This window comes from Sander lucioperca, chromosome 17 (assembly GCF_008315115.2).
Source record: "Sander lucioperca isolate FBNREF2018 chromosome 17, SLUC_FBN_1.2, whole genome shotgun sequence".
NCBI lineage: Eukaryota > Metazoa > Chordata > Actinopteri > Perciformes > Percidae > Sander > Sander lucioperca.
In genome coordinates, this window is record NC_050189.1 from 23,549,804 (window position 1) to 23,568,514 (window position 18,711).

At 41.5% G+C, this 18,711-nt stretch overlaps 1 protein-coding gene across 44 annotated transcripts in view; it reads left to right on the forward strand.

The window, feature by feature from the left end:
• Positions 1-18,711, forward strand: part of LOC116039915 (receptor-type tyrosine-protein phosphatase delta) — a 362,263-nt gene that overhangs the window by 121,330 nt on the left and 222,222 nt on the right. The gene's annotated exons all lie outside the window — the stretch shown is intronic.

Genomic DNA, 18,711 nt, shown 5'->3' on the forward strand with positions numbered 1-18,711 from the left:
GGGCCAAAAAGTAAAGCAAGTGTTTATGGACAATTTGTCAGTTTATATAATTAAGAGGTGTCAATACAAATTTGTCCCTAATCAATGTTTGTATTTAAATTATTAAAGGGGGACCCCAACAATTTAGTATTGCAAATTAATATAGTTGGAGGACTCAAAATCAAATAAAAAAATCTGACGATTAAAGGCAGACATATTCTGACTTTTAGTCGCATGCTGTTATCATAGTCCTTGTGATAAACTGAACTTTTTGTGTGTCTATATTAGAGTTCCCCGTTAAAATAATATAAGCTTTAATGCTTTATGGGTCTGTCTTTGACAAAATGTCATCCCAAGCGTTTTCAAGTACTTAGTGCATTGGTTTAGGACACTTTCCATGTGGGCTTGAATCTGGCTATTCTGGTTGGTCTCCCTAACCACTATTCCACCTTGCCTCTTTCAAGAGATAAACATTTCTAAAGTGTGGCAGCTGAAGCACAATTTAGTTGCAAACGTTACCCCTACTTTCATCAACCTTGCTCTTCAACTACCCATGTGGGAATGAACCCCATGCACAACTGATTGTGGCGAGATGAGCTTCTGCCTGTCCAGATGCACTATAGCGACCTGTTGTTGCAAAGCTAAAGGGACAGTGACAAGCACTCAGCTGGTCCCTCAGCAACCAGTCCCATTCCCTTCCTCTTATCTAAAGTGACAAGAGGAGTTTTCCAGCCCTGCTATGCTTGAGGCTCATCCTGCATTATCTCCCAGTGTACCAGCACCACTAGCTATCTTGTGTCCCCTATTCCCTCTGTCTAAAAATATGCTAAAAATGGATGTTTGCATTGCTAGAAATTCAGGAGTGTGAACCAGTTGTGCTGCTCAGATGTTTTTTCAAACCACTGATCATATCATTAGATGATAGACTCAGAACAAGTGTGTGCAGAGCATGTGGAGACCAGTGCAGGTCCATTTTCCTATATGTCGTGCCATGTACTACATTGTCCTTCCCACCAAATGGCTTGAGTTACCGATCCAACAAAGTGTGTGTGGAGAATGCAAAGCGACAAACCATGAACTAAAGCAGACACCCTAATGAGATATTGATTGCCCACACTGATGTTTACACTTTTGCCTGTCTAACACTCTCCAAGTCCACCATAAACAATCAGCCATCTGTTCAAGCACATTCTGAGCTCTGCTGTGTAATTTAGATGTGTCTGATGTTTGAATGAATTAAGTGTTTTGATATATAGGGCAGCCGGTATAACTATCGGACATAAATAATACATTTCTACATACTTTTCATACTTTATAAACTCCCACTGCACAAAGTGGATCAAAACAACCAAAACTAACTAAATGAATATGCATATTTTTAAGCAGTTTCATACTGAATGACTCCAACATAGCATTCTCACACAACTAAATTTGACACTTCACGTACACAGCACAAACTTCACCCAAACAAAACACATGAAAATGCATTATTTTTTTAGCTGTTTTGACAATTTTGAAGACTCAAAGGCTACGAACAGAAAAACAGTTTCTCCTTGAGAGACAAGGCTAAGAAAACCTCAGCAATTACATCTTAGCCCCTATCCTCCCTTTTTTTTCCTTTTTCTTTCTGCTTAGCAGCAAATTATCCCATTTTTCTGTGCTCAATTAAAATGTGTATTAATTGTGAAAAAGCCCCAGGGACTCGAGTCATTCGGATAGTATTCATTAGCCATGGCTTATATTTTATAGCCAGTGAATGCAAAACAGCAAATGATTGAAACACATTTTTGTTCTAAACAACAAAGGAATGCTCACCCCGAGCACCCTGTTGTTTGTGCAATAGCCCCCGCTGCCTAAAGTAAGGGCTGAGAGCTCCCATATAATGAACCTGGGAAGCTACTCTTCGTGCAAAATCAATAGTGACGAGCTCCTTTAAAACTCTCAACTTTGAGCCTTTGATGCCTGAGAATACATTACCGCCGTTAACTAGGGCTCCCGTCCAGGCAATAAGCATGCAGCTCACTCTGCAGGCTCCATTTGCCCCCATCCCCACACAGACTTCCACCATTACAATTACAGTGGACACCACAGATGTAGTCTACTAGTTGCTTTATTTATCACCTTGATCATTCCCACTTAGGAAATGTATCAAATGTTACAGTTTTATTACGGGTCGTCGATAAATCGGTGGACAGCGCGTGGCAGGAGCTATGTAGAAAAGAATCTGCTGGGGAAGGGTTGATGTGTGTAATGCTCGACGCATTCTGAGTTCTTCATCCCCGCATAACTGTAACCCATATAAACTATACCATGCATGAAGACAAGCCACAAACACACAATTGTCATGAAGCCTTCAATATTCATATTAACCAGCTTTTCACATACATGTAGATGTTACAGTGCTACAATGGGCATTGTGTTGGAAAATACAGATTTTATTTGCGTGTGTTTCATGTTTTATGTGTTTGTGTGATGCAAGCACATAAATACTACATGTGTGGGTGTGTGTTAACAACAATGAAAAGAATGAGAAATGTTTTGTCTCTGAATGGTTTTGGCCATGTGAATTCCACAAAAGCTTTAAAGCAGGCATCAATTTAAAGGCCTCCTGCCATAGGCTGCCTTTCGCTGCTCATATTCACATGCACACTGCATTGCTGTGGCTGTCAGGTGCAGGTGAACTCAATATTTGCTTTTAAGTCTTTGCACGTATGTGTCTGTGTTATGGTAAGTACAAGCAGTCTTCATCACTGTCACATCATGGGCCGTAATCATGTATGCAGTGGGCTTGTTAAGTACTTTCTCACTTTCTTTACAGTCTCGAATTGCAAATGTGAGGAATTAAGTTTGAAGTAAAGTGGTTGGACTCTCGCCTCACTGTCCGCCATTAACTAATTGGCAGCATCGTGCGCACAGCGAGGACCAGAAAAAAAGAAAAGGAAACAGTCATCTTTAAAGCGTGAATCAAACTATGAGCAAGACATGATGACAATTAAGAGACAATTCCCATGCGTCCCCTCTCACATTTCCACTTTAATTTGTTGACGCAAAGCTTTGAATGGTGGACTGAATCAGTTTTATGAACAAAAAGATGGGAATTTTAGCAAAAAGAATGACAGAGACATGTTCTGAAACTGGCATATGAATATTTAAAATAGTCCTTACAATTAGTTGTGTGTGTGTGTGTGTGTGTGTGTGTAGTGTAACACCTTCACTGTGGTAACATGCTGATATGTATCATGCAAAGATTATAGCTCTGTTATATTGTTAAACATGTGCATCCGTGCATTTATGCATCAAGATGGCAGGCATCCATGTAGGTTCCAAACCCTTACATATTTAAACAGATGCATGCAGCTCATGGCCTGTTGATTGCATAAAGGGTTGCTTGTCCCCAGGAGTGATATGTGTGAGATTACGTCTGTGCTGCAGAGCCCTTAAGTGTAAAACTATTATGCGTATTGGATCTCATGTGGGAGGACAATGCAGCTGAAAGCTATTTATACAGATTATAACTGTGAATAAGGTGTAGAGGGGGTTATACTGTACAGGAGGTAAGGCCGTCTGAACATATCCAGGGTTCATATACAGTATGTAAACTTTGAAAGCAATGTGAATATTTGCTGTTTTTTCTTAGTGTTCTATGATAATGAAATTTCTTTGGGTTTTGGACTGTTGGTCATAAAAAACAAGGAATTTCAAAAGACAAAGATGGGCTTAGAGAATTTGTGATGGTTATTTTTCACTATTTTCAGAGACAAATAGGTGCCCTTTTGTAATGTAATGAAATTTTATTTAAACAGGGACAGTGTACAATTAAACACTAACCTTGTAATAGAACATTGCATTGCACTTTTTCTTGCTACAACCTGGTGCATAGCAACCAGGTAGCAACCAGGTTGTAGCAAGTATTACAAGAAAAAGAAAAAGTTTAGATTAAAAGAACATTTTCATCACCTTTTTATGGGACTTTCTGCTATGACAAAGTCTCACAACGGCATTTGATTGTATGTAATTGTGCAGCCAATCCTTTAACTTTACTCTGATATTTATTGTGTACATTGTGTGGTAAGGGACTTTATTATCTTTCAATATTGGAACATAATAGGTGCACCTCAGTAGGAAATGTGGTGCTGTAGAATGACATCATATTAACGACATGTCACTCTACAACCGTGCAGAGAAATTGCTGGATTTAATATCAGCCACTGGAAGGCTGCCAATAGCATCACAGACCTGCTGTCATGTGCAAGAGTAGAAAACACGTATGTTAAAGACGTGCGTTTTTCTTAGACCTCTATTTACGTCAACACGCTGTTAATGGGGATTTAATTTGACATCACTTTTGCATAAGTAGCTGTTAAACTGATATGTTTGCTTTCCTGTTAGGATCCACCTTGTGTATTACAGAAGCATTCTTGACCCAGACAGTGTATCCTTCTCTTGCTCATTGTTTGCCTCTCCGAATAGGTTCAGTACATTCCCACTAAGACTGAATGCCTTTTAGGAACTGCAAAACAAATGTAAAATTATATTTTATATTTAAGGTGGATGCAAGATATTGAACTATTTAGTAGTACAATTTTTGTGTTTCTATATCTCAGCTGAGCTTTTATTTCCCTGTTACAGTTATTATACTCGACTAACTACATGATGAACAACAATTTGAGAATGTAATAAAAGTAAAAAAGCTATTGTTGTCTGTAAACTAGTTATGAACATCATTTTTATAATACGCAGCAGTCTTTTGTGCTAGGTAGAAAGAATTAGGCCTTTCCTTTTCATATTTTCTCAAAACCTGTCACTGTGCCGGTATTGGTTATAGCCATGCCTGTCATTTTGCTCATAGACAGTGACACTGTAAATTGGCAATTACAAAATGTCAGTTAACAGAGCAGGCTTGCAAAATACAGATGCTTTTAGATAAACACAGGTCTTCCATAGGAGTTCAAGTGTAAAACAACAAGCTTCAACTGGAAAGAGCTTAAACAGTTAATTATTCTTCTTTTTTTCAGGTTTCAGGTATACTTGGACTGATATACAACTCACATTACATGTAATGGCCTATCACTATTTTCCTGTTTGAATAATTTCCATACATACAATTTTCCCATATCCTGTTACCTTCTCTGTAGCCGTTCTCTATCAGTACTACAATACTTTGCAGAAATGTCTAATTGAGGAAGTAGGACCTAATCAGTGATTTATGCATTGGTTACAATTTAGAGTGTATCTTAGATTACAAATAAATGGATTCACAACCTGTGCTTTGGAGGTTATGGTTCATCCAGATTAACACTGTGGTATTTTAAGTAAATTTTAGTCAATTTAGTCCAAATTTGTTACTATACTATGGCATCAGCTTTACATTTTAAAGTAATGTACCCTTATTGTAAAGTGTTACCGTAACGGTTTTGACATTTTGGAAAATATGCTAGTTCACTTTCTTGCTGAGAGTTAGATGAGATGATTGATCGATCTCATGCTTGTGCATTAACTATAAAACTGGAGCCTTGCGTCATTTATCTTAGCTTAGCATAAAGACTGGAAGCGGGGCGAAACACCTAGCCTGGCTCTCTCTGTCTCTAAAGTTCAAAATTGCACCTACCAGCACCTCAAAAGCTTATGAAGTAGTGCTTTTTATTAGGTTGGTTCAATCCATGCACAAATGAAAATGTACAATTAAAAACCAAAAATTCCACCGCAACTTACCAACCATATTTTAACAAACACAGAGGTTGTGTGATAATATTACTGTAGTCCCGTGTGAATTGGCATCTCTGTAATTCAGGGTTGTATTGGCTGCACTGGCCATTATAAAGGAAATCCTTGAGATCATATGTGGGGGATAATGTCAGTAAACTTGAGTAAAATACAGACTTTGTTTATCCCGTGCCATGCGAATGCACAGATGTGGGGGGTAATTTCTAAATCACATTAGGTCCCCTGTTAATACTAGTCCCGTGCAAATAGGGCTTTAGTGAGCTTAAGAGGTGCTGGTAGATCTATTTCTAAACGATGGACAGAGCCAAGCTAGCTGTTGCCCTGCTGCCAATTTTTCTGCTAAACTTGGCTAATCTCCTGCTAACTCTAGCTTCATTTCTAATGCAATGAGAGAGGTATAGATCGTAAAAAAAAAGAGAGTGCTTAAGTGTATTTCTTAAAATGTTAATCTATTCCTGATTCATCTACAGACTTGGCTTAAAGTCCCTGATGACTCATGTTAACACTCCAGCTATCTCACAACACGCTGCTCTTTGTTCAAACGCAAACCCTTCTTTCTCTTGCAATGTGGGAAAAGCATGTTTTCCGATATGAAAAGGGCACTTAGTTTGGTTTGGGACACTTGCCACTAGTAAAAAAAAAGCAATGCATTATAGAACTGTCTGTTCTGTGTTTATAACTCTTCTTCACCTATTCTTCTTTCGACCTAAGGTGAATTCCACGTACAGCATATCCTCACTCTGCTCGAGACTTGATATTTCTACCTTGACCAATCTGGCCTTGGCTTTTCTATTTCTAAGTAGCCACATCCTTGTTTTCTCAGGCCTGATCCCTTTTCATTTAATATAATAGGGGCTTTCCGACTGGAGGGATTTTTGCAGTTCTTAGAACTAAACGTTCCTAGAACACTTTTTTCGTCGTGTTCCGACAGGAAACATTTGGGGATTTTTAAGTTCCTCTGGCCTCAGTAGCGTACTTTTTTAGCTCCTACTTCAGAGCAGGGTCTTTTCCCTTTTCCCTTTTCCTAGGTGTACTTGATTGGTCGAACTTATAAGTCACGCCCACTGCCAACTCTGAACTTGCAGACAGAGCAACAACGGGACATTTTTAACAATTTTCACCATCTTATTCATCATTAAATTCACTTCTGACAACGTTTTAGGCAAGAAATCTTGCGAAAATTGATGCGGAATTGACAATTTGCTTCAAAGTTTTCAGAGTTGAGGAGCTCCATGAAGTGAGGCGACAGCCAGCAAGCGCCTGCCCCGGCCTCTAGCTCGTCGCTCGGCCAGTCATGCTCAGACACCTCGCTGTAAGCTGGAGGTCTCTCAGACCGCTCTCGTAAATAAGAGGCTTTTATTTCGCCGTTGACGGTTCGTTTGTTTAAATATCACAACACATGTCCATCATAAGATTAACGGGAACCTGTGGTTAACTGTCTTTTCGGAGTTAAACTCCACAAGCGTGTCCTGTGGCTCGCCGGCCGTCACACACACACACACACACACACACACACACACAGTCACACACACACACACACACACACACACACACACACGTCCACAGCGCAGCAGGCAGAGGCGGGGTCTGTTCCGATTATAATAAAGCCCCGTCTGTGTTGAGCAAAACATTACGTGAATTTCTACGAGAATGGACGGAATGTGGAACTTGGAAAAGTGGACTGATGCGGAGGTGCAGGCACTGCTGGCCATGTACGGCCTCCTCCATGCTGCTTTGTTGTTGTTGTATGTGGCGCTAAGGTCTAGTGACGATGCTATAAAGACCGTTGCCGTGCTTGCGTCGCTCCCTTACCCCTCCTACCAGTCCCTATGGCCACTTGGCCAGTGGGAATGTAAACGGAAAAAAAGATTTTGGGGGAGAGTAGTTCTTAGAACTGCTTAGAAGTGTACTTTTCCTCTAAAAAGTACAAGTACTATCCCGTCGGAAAGCACCTATAGTCCTATTTTTTTCCGGGCACATTTCTGGAGCAAAACATTGCAGCAAAATGTTCAACATAATAATTACCCGTATACCAAATGCTAAAAAACAGCAGCTGGAAAAAACTTGACCAGACACAACACACCCACACTCACACACACACACACACACACACATCTTATGACTAAAAAAAACAGGAGAAGCACAATCAGCAAAGCCATTTTTAATGAGCATATTCCCCTCTCCATCTATCAGAATGGAATTAGGACAGCACTCAGCGACTTTATTTGCATGTGGAAGCTGGGAGAATGGGGGCACATGGCAGAAGGAAGGAAGGAAGTCTTCATTAAGGACAGTGAAGTGGAGGTAGAAGAGAGGGAGAAAAAAGAAAGAAAGAAAGACTTAAGTGATCCAGAAATGCTTCTCCCCTCCTCTCTCTGCCACCTAATCAGGGAGACAAAGTTATGCCGGTCAGAGCGTTTGTTATTCCAGCTAATCCCTCATCACGGTATTTCATCAGGTTTGGCATTTGGCTATCTGCATTAATTAGATGTTCGAATGGACACTGCTTAATAACTGACACGCGGCAGATAATGAGAAATCGTCTGCACAGCCGTATCCTCTCACCATCGCACTACCTTTGTCAGCACTGATACCTCTGTGCTTGAAACACCGCGTCGCGTTTACCTGAGCCGGATCTCATTTATTGATGATTCAGGCTGTTTTTAGTGCCAGTGGCAATAATGTACTGTCTGTACTTTGGGAGATAAGTGTGTTCTGGCACGATAGTTTGGACTTGTTCAAAATGTCTCTCCTTCTGTCTCCTCCTCTATATTTATCTCTGCTCTCCTTCCAAAAATTTTCTTCTGCTCTCTCCTTTTCTTTTATCCCACACGTCTCCTTACATTCTCTCCCATTCACTCTTTCTCTATCTCACCTGTCTTTCTCATTTTTTTCAGACCTTCCCAGAGGAGAGCTAGAACCCCTATCTGTCTTTTGCACACTCTCCTCCACTTTAAGACTGTCTCCTCCCTCGCCTGAGTTCTCCCCCCCCCCCCCCCCCCCCATCCTCCCTCCTCCCTCCTTCCCTCCTCCCCTATCCATATCAACACCAGGTACATAAGCCCTCTCCCTAATATTCATTCACAGTTCCCCTTCTTCTTCTTCCCCATTGCCTCTCCTTCTCCGGCTGTGTTCCTGTCTCGCTGTACACATTTCAGTTTACACGCCACGCTTTAATATTCTGTCCTCCGTCCCCACGCTGCCTCTCAACGCTTTCTCTCATCCCCGCCCTTTCTCCTTCACTTTCTCTTTTCTTTCAGTGACGTGACTTTCTCTTTAGTATTCTGACAGTCATTGCAAAATGTATGGTGATGTGCCACACTCCGTCACAGGTCTCAGATCAGCTGCAGTCATGGGAGGCACAATGTCTTTGACCTTCCCGAATGTAAATGTTGCTTACTGTATCTCAAGCTAAAACAACTTCATATAATTTGTCAATTTCTCTATTCCCTTATCCTCCTCCTTCCCTCTCTCTCTCTCTGTTGCTCTCTTTAAAGCGTAGTCCTTTATCAGACGAGGCATATTGACTAAGAACACATTCTTATTTACAGGAACAGCCTTGGGGAGTAGTTGCAGAGTGAGAAAAGGTCATATTCATTCACACCTTCGCACCTGGGAGCTGCACTGTTTTGTTTGCCACTGAGCAGCTTCATTGGAGCAGTCGGAGTGCCTTGCTGAAGGGCACTTGAGTTAACTTAAAGGAGCTCTAAGGATATCTGTCCATTTTCTGTTTCTTGTTCTACTTTAGTCTTGCACCTTTTCTTTAATCCTTCCCTCAACCACTTCTTCTATTCCTCGATCCATCCTCTCTGTCGCCTTTCCTTCTCTCTCTGCTTTTCCCACCTGTCCCTCACTGCCACACATCAGGAGTGTGTCAGCGAGGATTCAGAGTATGTCAGAGCACAGTCTGGTCACCCTGAGGTTTTATTCTTTAAACCCTCCGTCTGTGAAGATTTCGTTCCGTCTCCTTCCTCCTCTCCCAACCTCCCCTGCCATTGTAAACAACTGATTATGCCTTTGAGTTATTCCATCAGGTTTTTTTCTAGCCTAATGAGTCTTGTCATGGCATAGAGCTGAACATTGAGGCACTCGCAGATCCCCAGTGTAACCGAGCCTTTATCTTTCAACTTTCATATCCCAGAAGCTCCTTAAGTCTTCTCTTTGGAGAGTTAGCACCAAAAGCAAAATCTCTCAGTCAATTTACCAGGCGGTGAACTCACAATTATTTTGTGCATACTGCCATGATCTTACTATCATTAAAATGTCCCTTGCATAACCATCAAGGATGCAATATCTCTTGCTGAGAAAGACAGAATAGGCTGTGTGTGCATACACGAGCACTCGCAGTCCTATGTATTTGTATGTTTTCATATACATATTTACTTTCCTCTCTCTCATTCCAAAAGTAGCGATGATTCAAAAAGGAATGAATGCTCAATAAGCACAAGCCATGAGTAAAATATTCAAATGGTGCCCTATTTACAAAGGCTGAAGAGTTTCTCTCCCACTGCCGTCACATGTTTGTTATGTGATATAAAAAGAGAGGCAGCAGCAACTCCAGAGACCTCATCCACAGATATTATGTGCCAAGTGGAGTCTTTTTATAGCAAGTGTAAACACATTAGTTTGCTGCATTAAAATCTGCTCAAATGTAGGCGGTTTGTTAAGTTAGGTCGTTTTGGACAAAAAGATGTGCTGCATCTTCTGTTACAAGATATGGAGTAGGATTCTTCAGTGTTTGTGTTTTTTGGTGAGGGATAGGATGTTTGAAGAGTACAATAGAAGAGGGCTTGTGTGTACTTATGCAAAATCCTGTGTGCTCCCACACCTGTGTGCAAAGGAGCGCGTCTGCGTGTGTGTGTTTTGGGCCGAGCTGCCAGACGGCTGCTATCTTCGTGAGTCAGACGAGCAGGGAAGCTGGCGAGGCACGCCGATCGTTTGAAGTGCTATTCTCTCCTGGAAGTTCGATCCGCCCAGAGGAAATTTGTCATGTTGTTCCACCTTTCTGATTCCCTTATGGTGGGAGTGTGGGGGGTGGCTATTTGTTCCTATTTGCTGTCGACATCTCAATAAACACACACTTGTGTGTAACAGACCGGTAAAAGTAACTAAGAAACTTGTTTGGCCTTGCTGTAAAATCATTTTATCTCCTCTTTCTTTCCCTGGTTTGGGACAGAAGTGGGCCAAGCAGTTGTTCTATTGTGCCATATTCTTGACAGGACATACTTCATCATCTATTCACCCAGCCATTCACAGGCTATACACTGGATTGTTCTGCCTTTTGCCAAACCTCTGTTTTTCTTTCTTTCAGTCGTCATCTACATCTGTCTATCATCCATTCTTGCTTTGTTCAAAATTGTCTCAACAGATCCCATTCTGAAACCTTCGCACCTCCTGATCTACTCATCTCTAAACATCCTCCCTCCTGATTTCCCTCCCCCTCTATCTGACTAAATCTACCCAAGGCTTACAGTATATGCCGGTGGAAGCTCTTGTCATTCCATCTGAATTAAATACCTTTTCTTCCATTGGTTAATTAAAGCCAGTCTCTCTCTTACGTTATTAACATGACTCCTCTGAGATCCATCAAATCCCCTGGATAGCAAGTCAAAATGAGGCGGAAAGGGGACGATAGAAGGAGAGTGAAGGAGAGACATACAGTAAGTGGTAATAGAGAGAGAGAGGAAGAAGGAGAGAGCATAGTGTATTGAGACAGGGAGCCTCAAGAGTGATTCAGCCATTGTTACTCATCCCCTCCGTTTTGTAAAAGGGCTCATGTCAAGTATTTTAAGTGCTTTCCATTCCGTTGTTCTCCTTTAATCCTGTTAGATAACTCTCTTCCTCCCTCCTCCTTCTGCGTTTTTTCTTTCTATTTCTCTTCTTTCCTCCTCCGCTCCCCGTTGCCCACTCAGCAAACGGAGAGTCTTATGCTCTGTGCCACAAAAAAGGCTAGAGTGTTCCTAAAAAAGGTAGAAGAAGGAAAAGGGAGAGAAAGTGAGAGGGAGAGCAATGGAGAGGGAAGATGACAAAGATGTGCTGGTACAGGTAGGCGTTGGGAGAAATCTGCTGGCCGGTAGTGGCTCATTTGTTATGAGGAGGGATGAGTGTGGACGAGAGCCAAGACAGTGGCGAGTGAGTTGTGAACTGGTGCCTGCACACAACTTTGTAGTTAAGACGCACACAAAGACAGAAACAGGATGGGTTGATTTCTAAATCCATGTGATGCAGAAGGTTTTGTCGGATTCAAATGTTTAATATCTGGAAAAGCACGGAGCGACTTCTAAGTGTATATACGTGTATTTCTGTCAGTTGTCCAAACACACACACACACACACACACACACACACACACACACACACACACACACACACACACACACACACACAGCTTAGTCAGTGTTCTGACATAAAAGTGCATTTTGTAACAGAGCCTCCTCTTCCCATATAATGTTTTTTAAGTGTCTGATGATAAAATATTGAATCACACTGGATTCACACTTACACAAACAATATGTGATGCAATGTTTCAAACCTGCCTTGTAACCGCTATGCAAAGCCAGCAACACTCCTTCAACCTCATTGAAGCCGCTTCTACTTCACATGAAATACATTTCCCACAAGACCCCCAATCCCTAGCTCATCATTTACATGAGGACAATTACAAATGAGGGAGTTGTAGAGCAGCAGCCTGGCACTGTAGTTCATCTGCCAAGACGAGGTAGCCACTTAGTGCAGGTAAGGTGGGACAGCCACAGCTCCTGCAGCCTTTTACATGGAGAAAATGGGTCACAAGAGCAGAGGGACAATGTGCTAGACCAATAGCACAGACTAGTGGTGGAGGCTTAGAATTGCGTGAAAGGTCTGTGCTGTGGATTTGAGTCCAACAATCCAACAACCCTTATTTCAGCCATCACTGAAAGTGGATAATCCCCTTTGATACATGGTCCTTGTATTTACGCAGCACCATCATTAACACTTACTTGAACATTCTTAACCTTCTCACTCACACTCCAACCACCTGATTTACTTACAAATTCCGCTCTTCCTCTCACTGCCAAAGAAATGAATTCAGCACAAAGAGGAGGCAGGAGGGGCCGGCAGGAGGGGCAGGCACTTGTGCCGAGAAGAATTTGCATGACCCAAAAATGCCCTGCCTCTCCTCCGACTCCATAAATCAAAGGGATAGAGAGAATCCCCAAGCACCTCCATTCTTTGTCCTCAAAGGTGATAAATTGATCCTTGGCTAGCTAATAAGCAGAGGCACAAGGCGGCCCAAACTTCCCAAAGATTTACGCGGCGACAAGTGGATTTATAGAGGAGGAAATGTGAGCGATACGGAGAACAAACTTTATTTACTTCATTGGTCTCAGTACTCATGAGATTTGAGACGGGAACTCCTTAGGGAGTCTCAAACAGAAGTAATGTATCAGGACAATAGAAATAGATTATCTGTCCTGTAGGCGATGAATGTGATGAAATTACCCTGTTTTGATTGATGAACATGTGTTAACAATTAGAACATTCTACAATACAATCTCAATCCATGTGAATATGCCTACTGCTTTTGGATTTGAGTCGATTTATTTCCCTTACTTTGCCCCTCTTTCATTAAATCTGATCTAATAACAGCAGACTGCTGGATATCAATATGACGGACACTTAGGCATTCTTAGGTTTGTCAGCAGTCTTGCCGAAATAAAGGGAAGCAAGAATGTGGAAGGCGATCCAACAGCTTGTCTTTGCCAGGCATGAGAGAAACCTTTTAAGGCAACTCAACCAGTCATCTTAATGACGTGAGGTGATACAGTGACAGGAAAAGCGGTCTTTTAAGAAGATGATCAATGCTATCATCTTCCTCCAAAGCTGACTGGAAAAAGGGACAGAATATAGTGGCATAGAGTTTCCTAAGAGGAGCTGCCCTCCTTTCCTTTCTCTTGCTCTCTTCTTCTCTTCATGCAATTCTCCCACTTTGCCTTAATGTGTTTTCCTTCTTCCCGTTCTTTCTTGTGCACCTTCCTGTTTCATTCTCAGTTTCATTATCTCATCTGATCTTTCATCCTCTTTGTCTCTTCATCCTTCACCGCCAAAGTCCTTCCTCCTTTCCCCCCAAACCTCCTCTTGCTTCGGTCTACCACACATTATCTCACTCGCTCCCCTCTTTGCACTGACAGCATGCTTATCCTGTTGTGTTGATGAGATATTTGAACGATTAACATTATGCACGCTGAGCAGATTATGATAGCCTTTGGGGAGGAGCAGTTTCAGCATGATGGGAAGTTTCCAGCATGATAGAAAACTCTGCTGATCAGAGGGCTTTGCAGACAAGGAATAGGTAACATACAAAGATGTCTGTACTCACAGATTCTTCACCACAGCAGCAGCAGCCGTCCACATTCTTCATTATGAGAGAAAGATGCAAGAAAATTCAGTTTACTTCAAAACTGCCAATAGTACTTGTGTGCAGAAGACATAAATCTGGTTATTTTCTAAAGAATAAGCAAATACATTAAGGAGAGGAGGGACACCAATGGCCAGTTTTAGCAATAAAGCGCTAACAAATGCATTTATCATGCCAAATATGCACATAACTCATAAGTAAAAGATGCATATTTGAGTGTTTGGATGCGAACATTTCTCACTGAGACAGCTCACATGGCAAACTTGATATCCCGTCAACACAGGCCTGACAACTGCAAACCTATGCAAATGTGTCTAAAATATCAAACCACCTCCCAGTCAAAGCATATCTTTTTTGGGATGCATGACGCCAATTCTGAATAGATATATGATGTACTATATAACTAATTCCATCTACGTCTGACAGTGACGCTACCCTGTGCCACTGAGGCAGCTGTTGGTACAGAGAGCAAGAGAGAGATAGAGAGATGGAAGTGAAATGCAGATCACTTCCCAAGTGCTCATTTTTAGCTGGCTTGTTTTGGGCACAGCGCACCAGAGCTGACGAGCTGAGCACAGAGTTTTTGACACAATGGTGTCAAACTCGGGACTGTGATGTTCAGCTCACACAACCATAGAGCACCGCACCTGCTGGAAACATGCACACACAGACACAAACAGACTGTTATCAAGCCTGTGTGGCAATTAGTGTGTTTGGGAGTGCTGTGAAGCCTAATGACAAATTTGCCTTACATTGTTTCATTAAAGAGGCTTTCAGGGAGATGGCATATGCAATCTGTTGGAACTGCTGAAATAATTGCAGCAAATGACAGTTTTTGGAATCATACAGTATCGTTGTTTGATTCTGATAAATCAAATGAGTTAAGTAACTTGTAACTAGAGATAAGTTGCAACAGTTGAAAGAAGTAGCAAGGCAAAGCCTGGCTAGCACCCTGGGCTAGTGGACAGAAACATGACTCTGAATCAATGCTAATGTTCCCTTGTGTCTGCCTGCTGTGTAACTAGTTGACTGTTTGCTAACCAGTTAGCTATTGCAACCAGTCTGATGCTTGTAATCAGGCAGCAAATACGTGATTGACATTCAAGTTAAGGGACCGTTTGGTATTTATGGAATGGACCACCAGAGGAAAATATGGGAGGGTCATGTCTTTTTATTTTTGTTAAGGGGAGGGTCATCCAACATTTTTTAGTCTGTGCGGGGGGGTCAACCAATGTTTTTATTCATGAAAAGAGCAAAATTTCAAAGTGGCTTGTTTGGTGCATATTTATCCATGTAGCTCTGTCTCGGCCCCCTAGCAGATGGTCTGACCGCATACGCAGAGTTTGCTGGGGGGGGCAGGAGGAGCACTGCCCCCTGGTGGCTGAAACGGGTAATTGCATTGTTTAAAAAATGAGTGGAATAATTACATCTGGCATGACCAGATCTTTTATAAATATCTTAAATAACACAAAGCAACTAAATGGTGGTAGGTAATAAATCAGATTTCATATACTGCTTTAGTAAAAAAAATATTACCTGGCTGACGATGGGAGCAGCAGGACGCAAAAAACGAAAGTTACTGTTGCACTAGTCTGGACATCTTGCCGTGCCAACCTTGCAATAAAGGTTTCCTAAATGCCATGTATATACATGTGATGTCAGCTTACTAATTGATTGCGGGTTTTGTGTAGATTTGGACATTTATACGTTTATTCCACTTTGTTTAAACGGCGAAGTGGAGAGGCTTCGTATACCTGTTTGGAGCTGGCTGGTGAATGTTACGCTCATATCGGCCTTGCTGGATACACCGTGACTCTGTTTGTGGATCTACTGATCGCTGTGGATTACTTTTTTTCCGTGTCATTGGATTACGGCAAAATACTGGTCTTTTTTCTTAACGTGTCTTAACGTTTTATGGTGAGTTTGGAGAGGCATCTCAACAGACTGTAGGTCGAACACATTGTTCACCGTTACATTTTAGTTGAATTTAAGCGTCTGTTTATTGCGTTCCAAAACAGCTGTGCCACGATTGGATTTCATAAGGGCGAATTGTTAAATTGTTACAATGTCATTTAAAATCGGATGTGATCGCAATGTGTTTTGGAATATAATGTTCAGCTTCGGCACCTTTACCTATGTGCTAAAACGAAGCCTAATGACAAGTCCATAGCAACCAGTGTTGAATTGTTATTTCCCATTGTCCTTTGCTGAATGGTCTCAATGTTTTATTGTTTTATTTCATGTGAATACTAGTTTACTAGAGGAGTAACTTAGTATTTGAAGTAATGCAGTAATGCATGAAGTGTGCATTTAGTTTCCATGCTTATTGTGTTTCCACAACAATGTTAGTGAGGAAATCTACTGAAATGGCCACCACACCATAACAGAGGAGTGTGATGTGTAAGATGAGAATGCAGAGGTTAAGTCCTGTATGTCATGGCTGTAAAAATCAAATGGTATCTGTACTTCTTTGCTAAGTGCAAACTTGCACGCAAGGGGAGGGTCATGCCTGTTTTTCAAATTATTTTGGAGGGTGATAGGAAAATTATTACTGATGAGGGGAGGGTTAAATCTTTTTAGGTTAGAGGCCACAAAATTCCTCCAGTGGCCCCTTAATTAAATAAAAAACAGTCCCTAAGTACTCTTTATTTTATTGTCACAGTATTGTATATGCAATGGACCACTGAAGTGCTTCCCCAACTAGCATTTAGTATTCAATACCAGCCTCTATTTGTAACTGGACAGTATTTAAGTTGACATTTCTACTGCCACTTTTAGTCCCAGGCCTGAGGCTGATTTTACAGTGGTCTTGCAATACACAAGTGAACTAACCCTCCATACTGCAGTCCATTTCCTGTCCCGTTTTTACAAGAACGACGGCACCATAATTCCTATGCTTTGTCAGCAGCAAAGTGTGCTGTAAATTACCAGTCATTAATGACTGGGTGTGATCTCCCAGCATTCAATCAGAGCACTGAAAATAAATAAATAAATGAATAAGAATTGCATTTTGTCCCACTGCTCCCACTTGACTGGCGTTTTAGAAGTCGTGTATGGATAAGTAATATCTTCACCTCCACCTCAACATTCTGGTGGTTTTATGAGTCGAGCCGGTGTCTCTGTTGGTTACTGTTCAAGGGAAGGTCATAAACCGGCGATTTATGTCTGAAGTGCAGCCAGGAATGCTAATGCTACCGTCAGAGAGCAGAGATACTGTCTGGTTTGACTCACATTTAATGGAAATGGTAAAGTCCACAACCGAATGTCCTAACTCATGCACTTTACAGTGTGTGCTCACACAGAGGAGGAGTTAACATAACTGGCAGACGGAAGATATACAGAATGGCATAATAAGAAAGATGGAATACAACTTTGCTCCTTGTGCCATTAAAAGCAAGTTTCACATTTTCAGCATCTTACATCACATTTCAAGTCTAATTTGAGGTCTAAGTGCACTAAGTGTGCCGCCAGCGCTAAGGTTAATTGTGAGAAATGAGAACACTTCATTAGCTCAGTCTTCCAGTGGGGTCTGCACTTCTGGAAAATAGTATTCAATACAAAGACATAAAATGCAACACAATCTCACAAGTAAAACAGTGTCCGTTAACACAACACCAGCTAATATGATGTTACATTGATTACTGCACCACCTACTTTTTTCACAACGGATATCTGGACTTTTAAGCCACTATTGTTAAGTTATGGGCATTTTAATTGCCAAAGACAGGGGCCCATTAGCATAGCTTCTTGGGTGGCCATGGCCATGTTTCTCTAAATCATTAAGCTAATTACACAAGCTAATTAATCAGTATGCTTGAAATGGGCTACATGAGCAGACGCTGCTTTTTGTTGGCTTGCATAATGAAAGGAGTCCATTTTTAGATGGGGAAAATGAATAAGGGGAGGGAGAAAGAAACTTTGATCTCGAAAGTAAACATATGATTTTTGCATACCAAGGGAGTTGGCAAAGTAAAAAAAAAAATGTGAAGCAGGATTACAAATGCAAAAAGCCAAGCTAGAGTCACATTTGCAGTGCTTTGAAGATGCAAAACACTGCATGGAGGCAGCAGATAGGAGAGGAAGTGTGTGCAATGGTGTCCAACATCCAATTATCAGTGTCATTGTAATGCAAGACAAACAGAGGCAGAGATCTGTCAATCACAGGCGCCGCTGTGACGTTTGAGGGTAGTCCAAGCATGTGCTCCTCTTCCGTTAGTGAGCCCAGCTCTGGTCTTGGAAATTCCTAACGTAAACATGAGACACCGTTAATATTGATGTGTGTGTGTTTGACAAAGCCTGTGTGTTTTCAAGAATGAGGAGGACCTCTATGCTCCTTGGACATCATTTAGGGTCCCTTGCCACCCTATTATAGTCTAGTCATCAATCTGAACCCAGCCATTGACAAAATCAATTAACGTCCCATGTATGTGCACTGTATGGTTATCACTGTGTATCAGTGTGTTTGTGTGTATGTCAGGCGCACATTCATGCTTTCTTGCACACAACTAAGGGCGCATGAGAGAGAGTTACTGTCAGAAATTATTACTTACAAGCAGACATAGCCAAACATCCTGCTATCCTGTTTTCAGTATGTGGTGGAGACACTGTCAG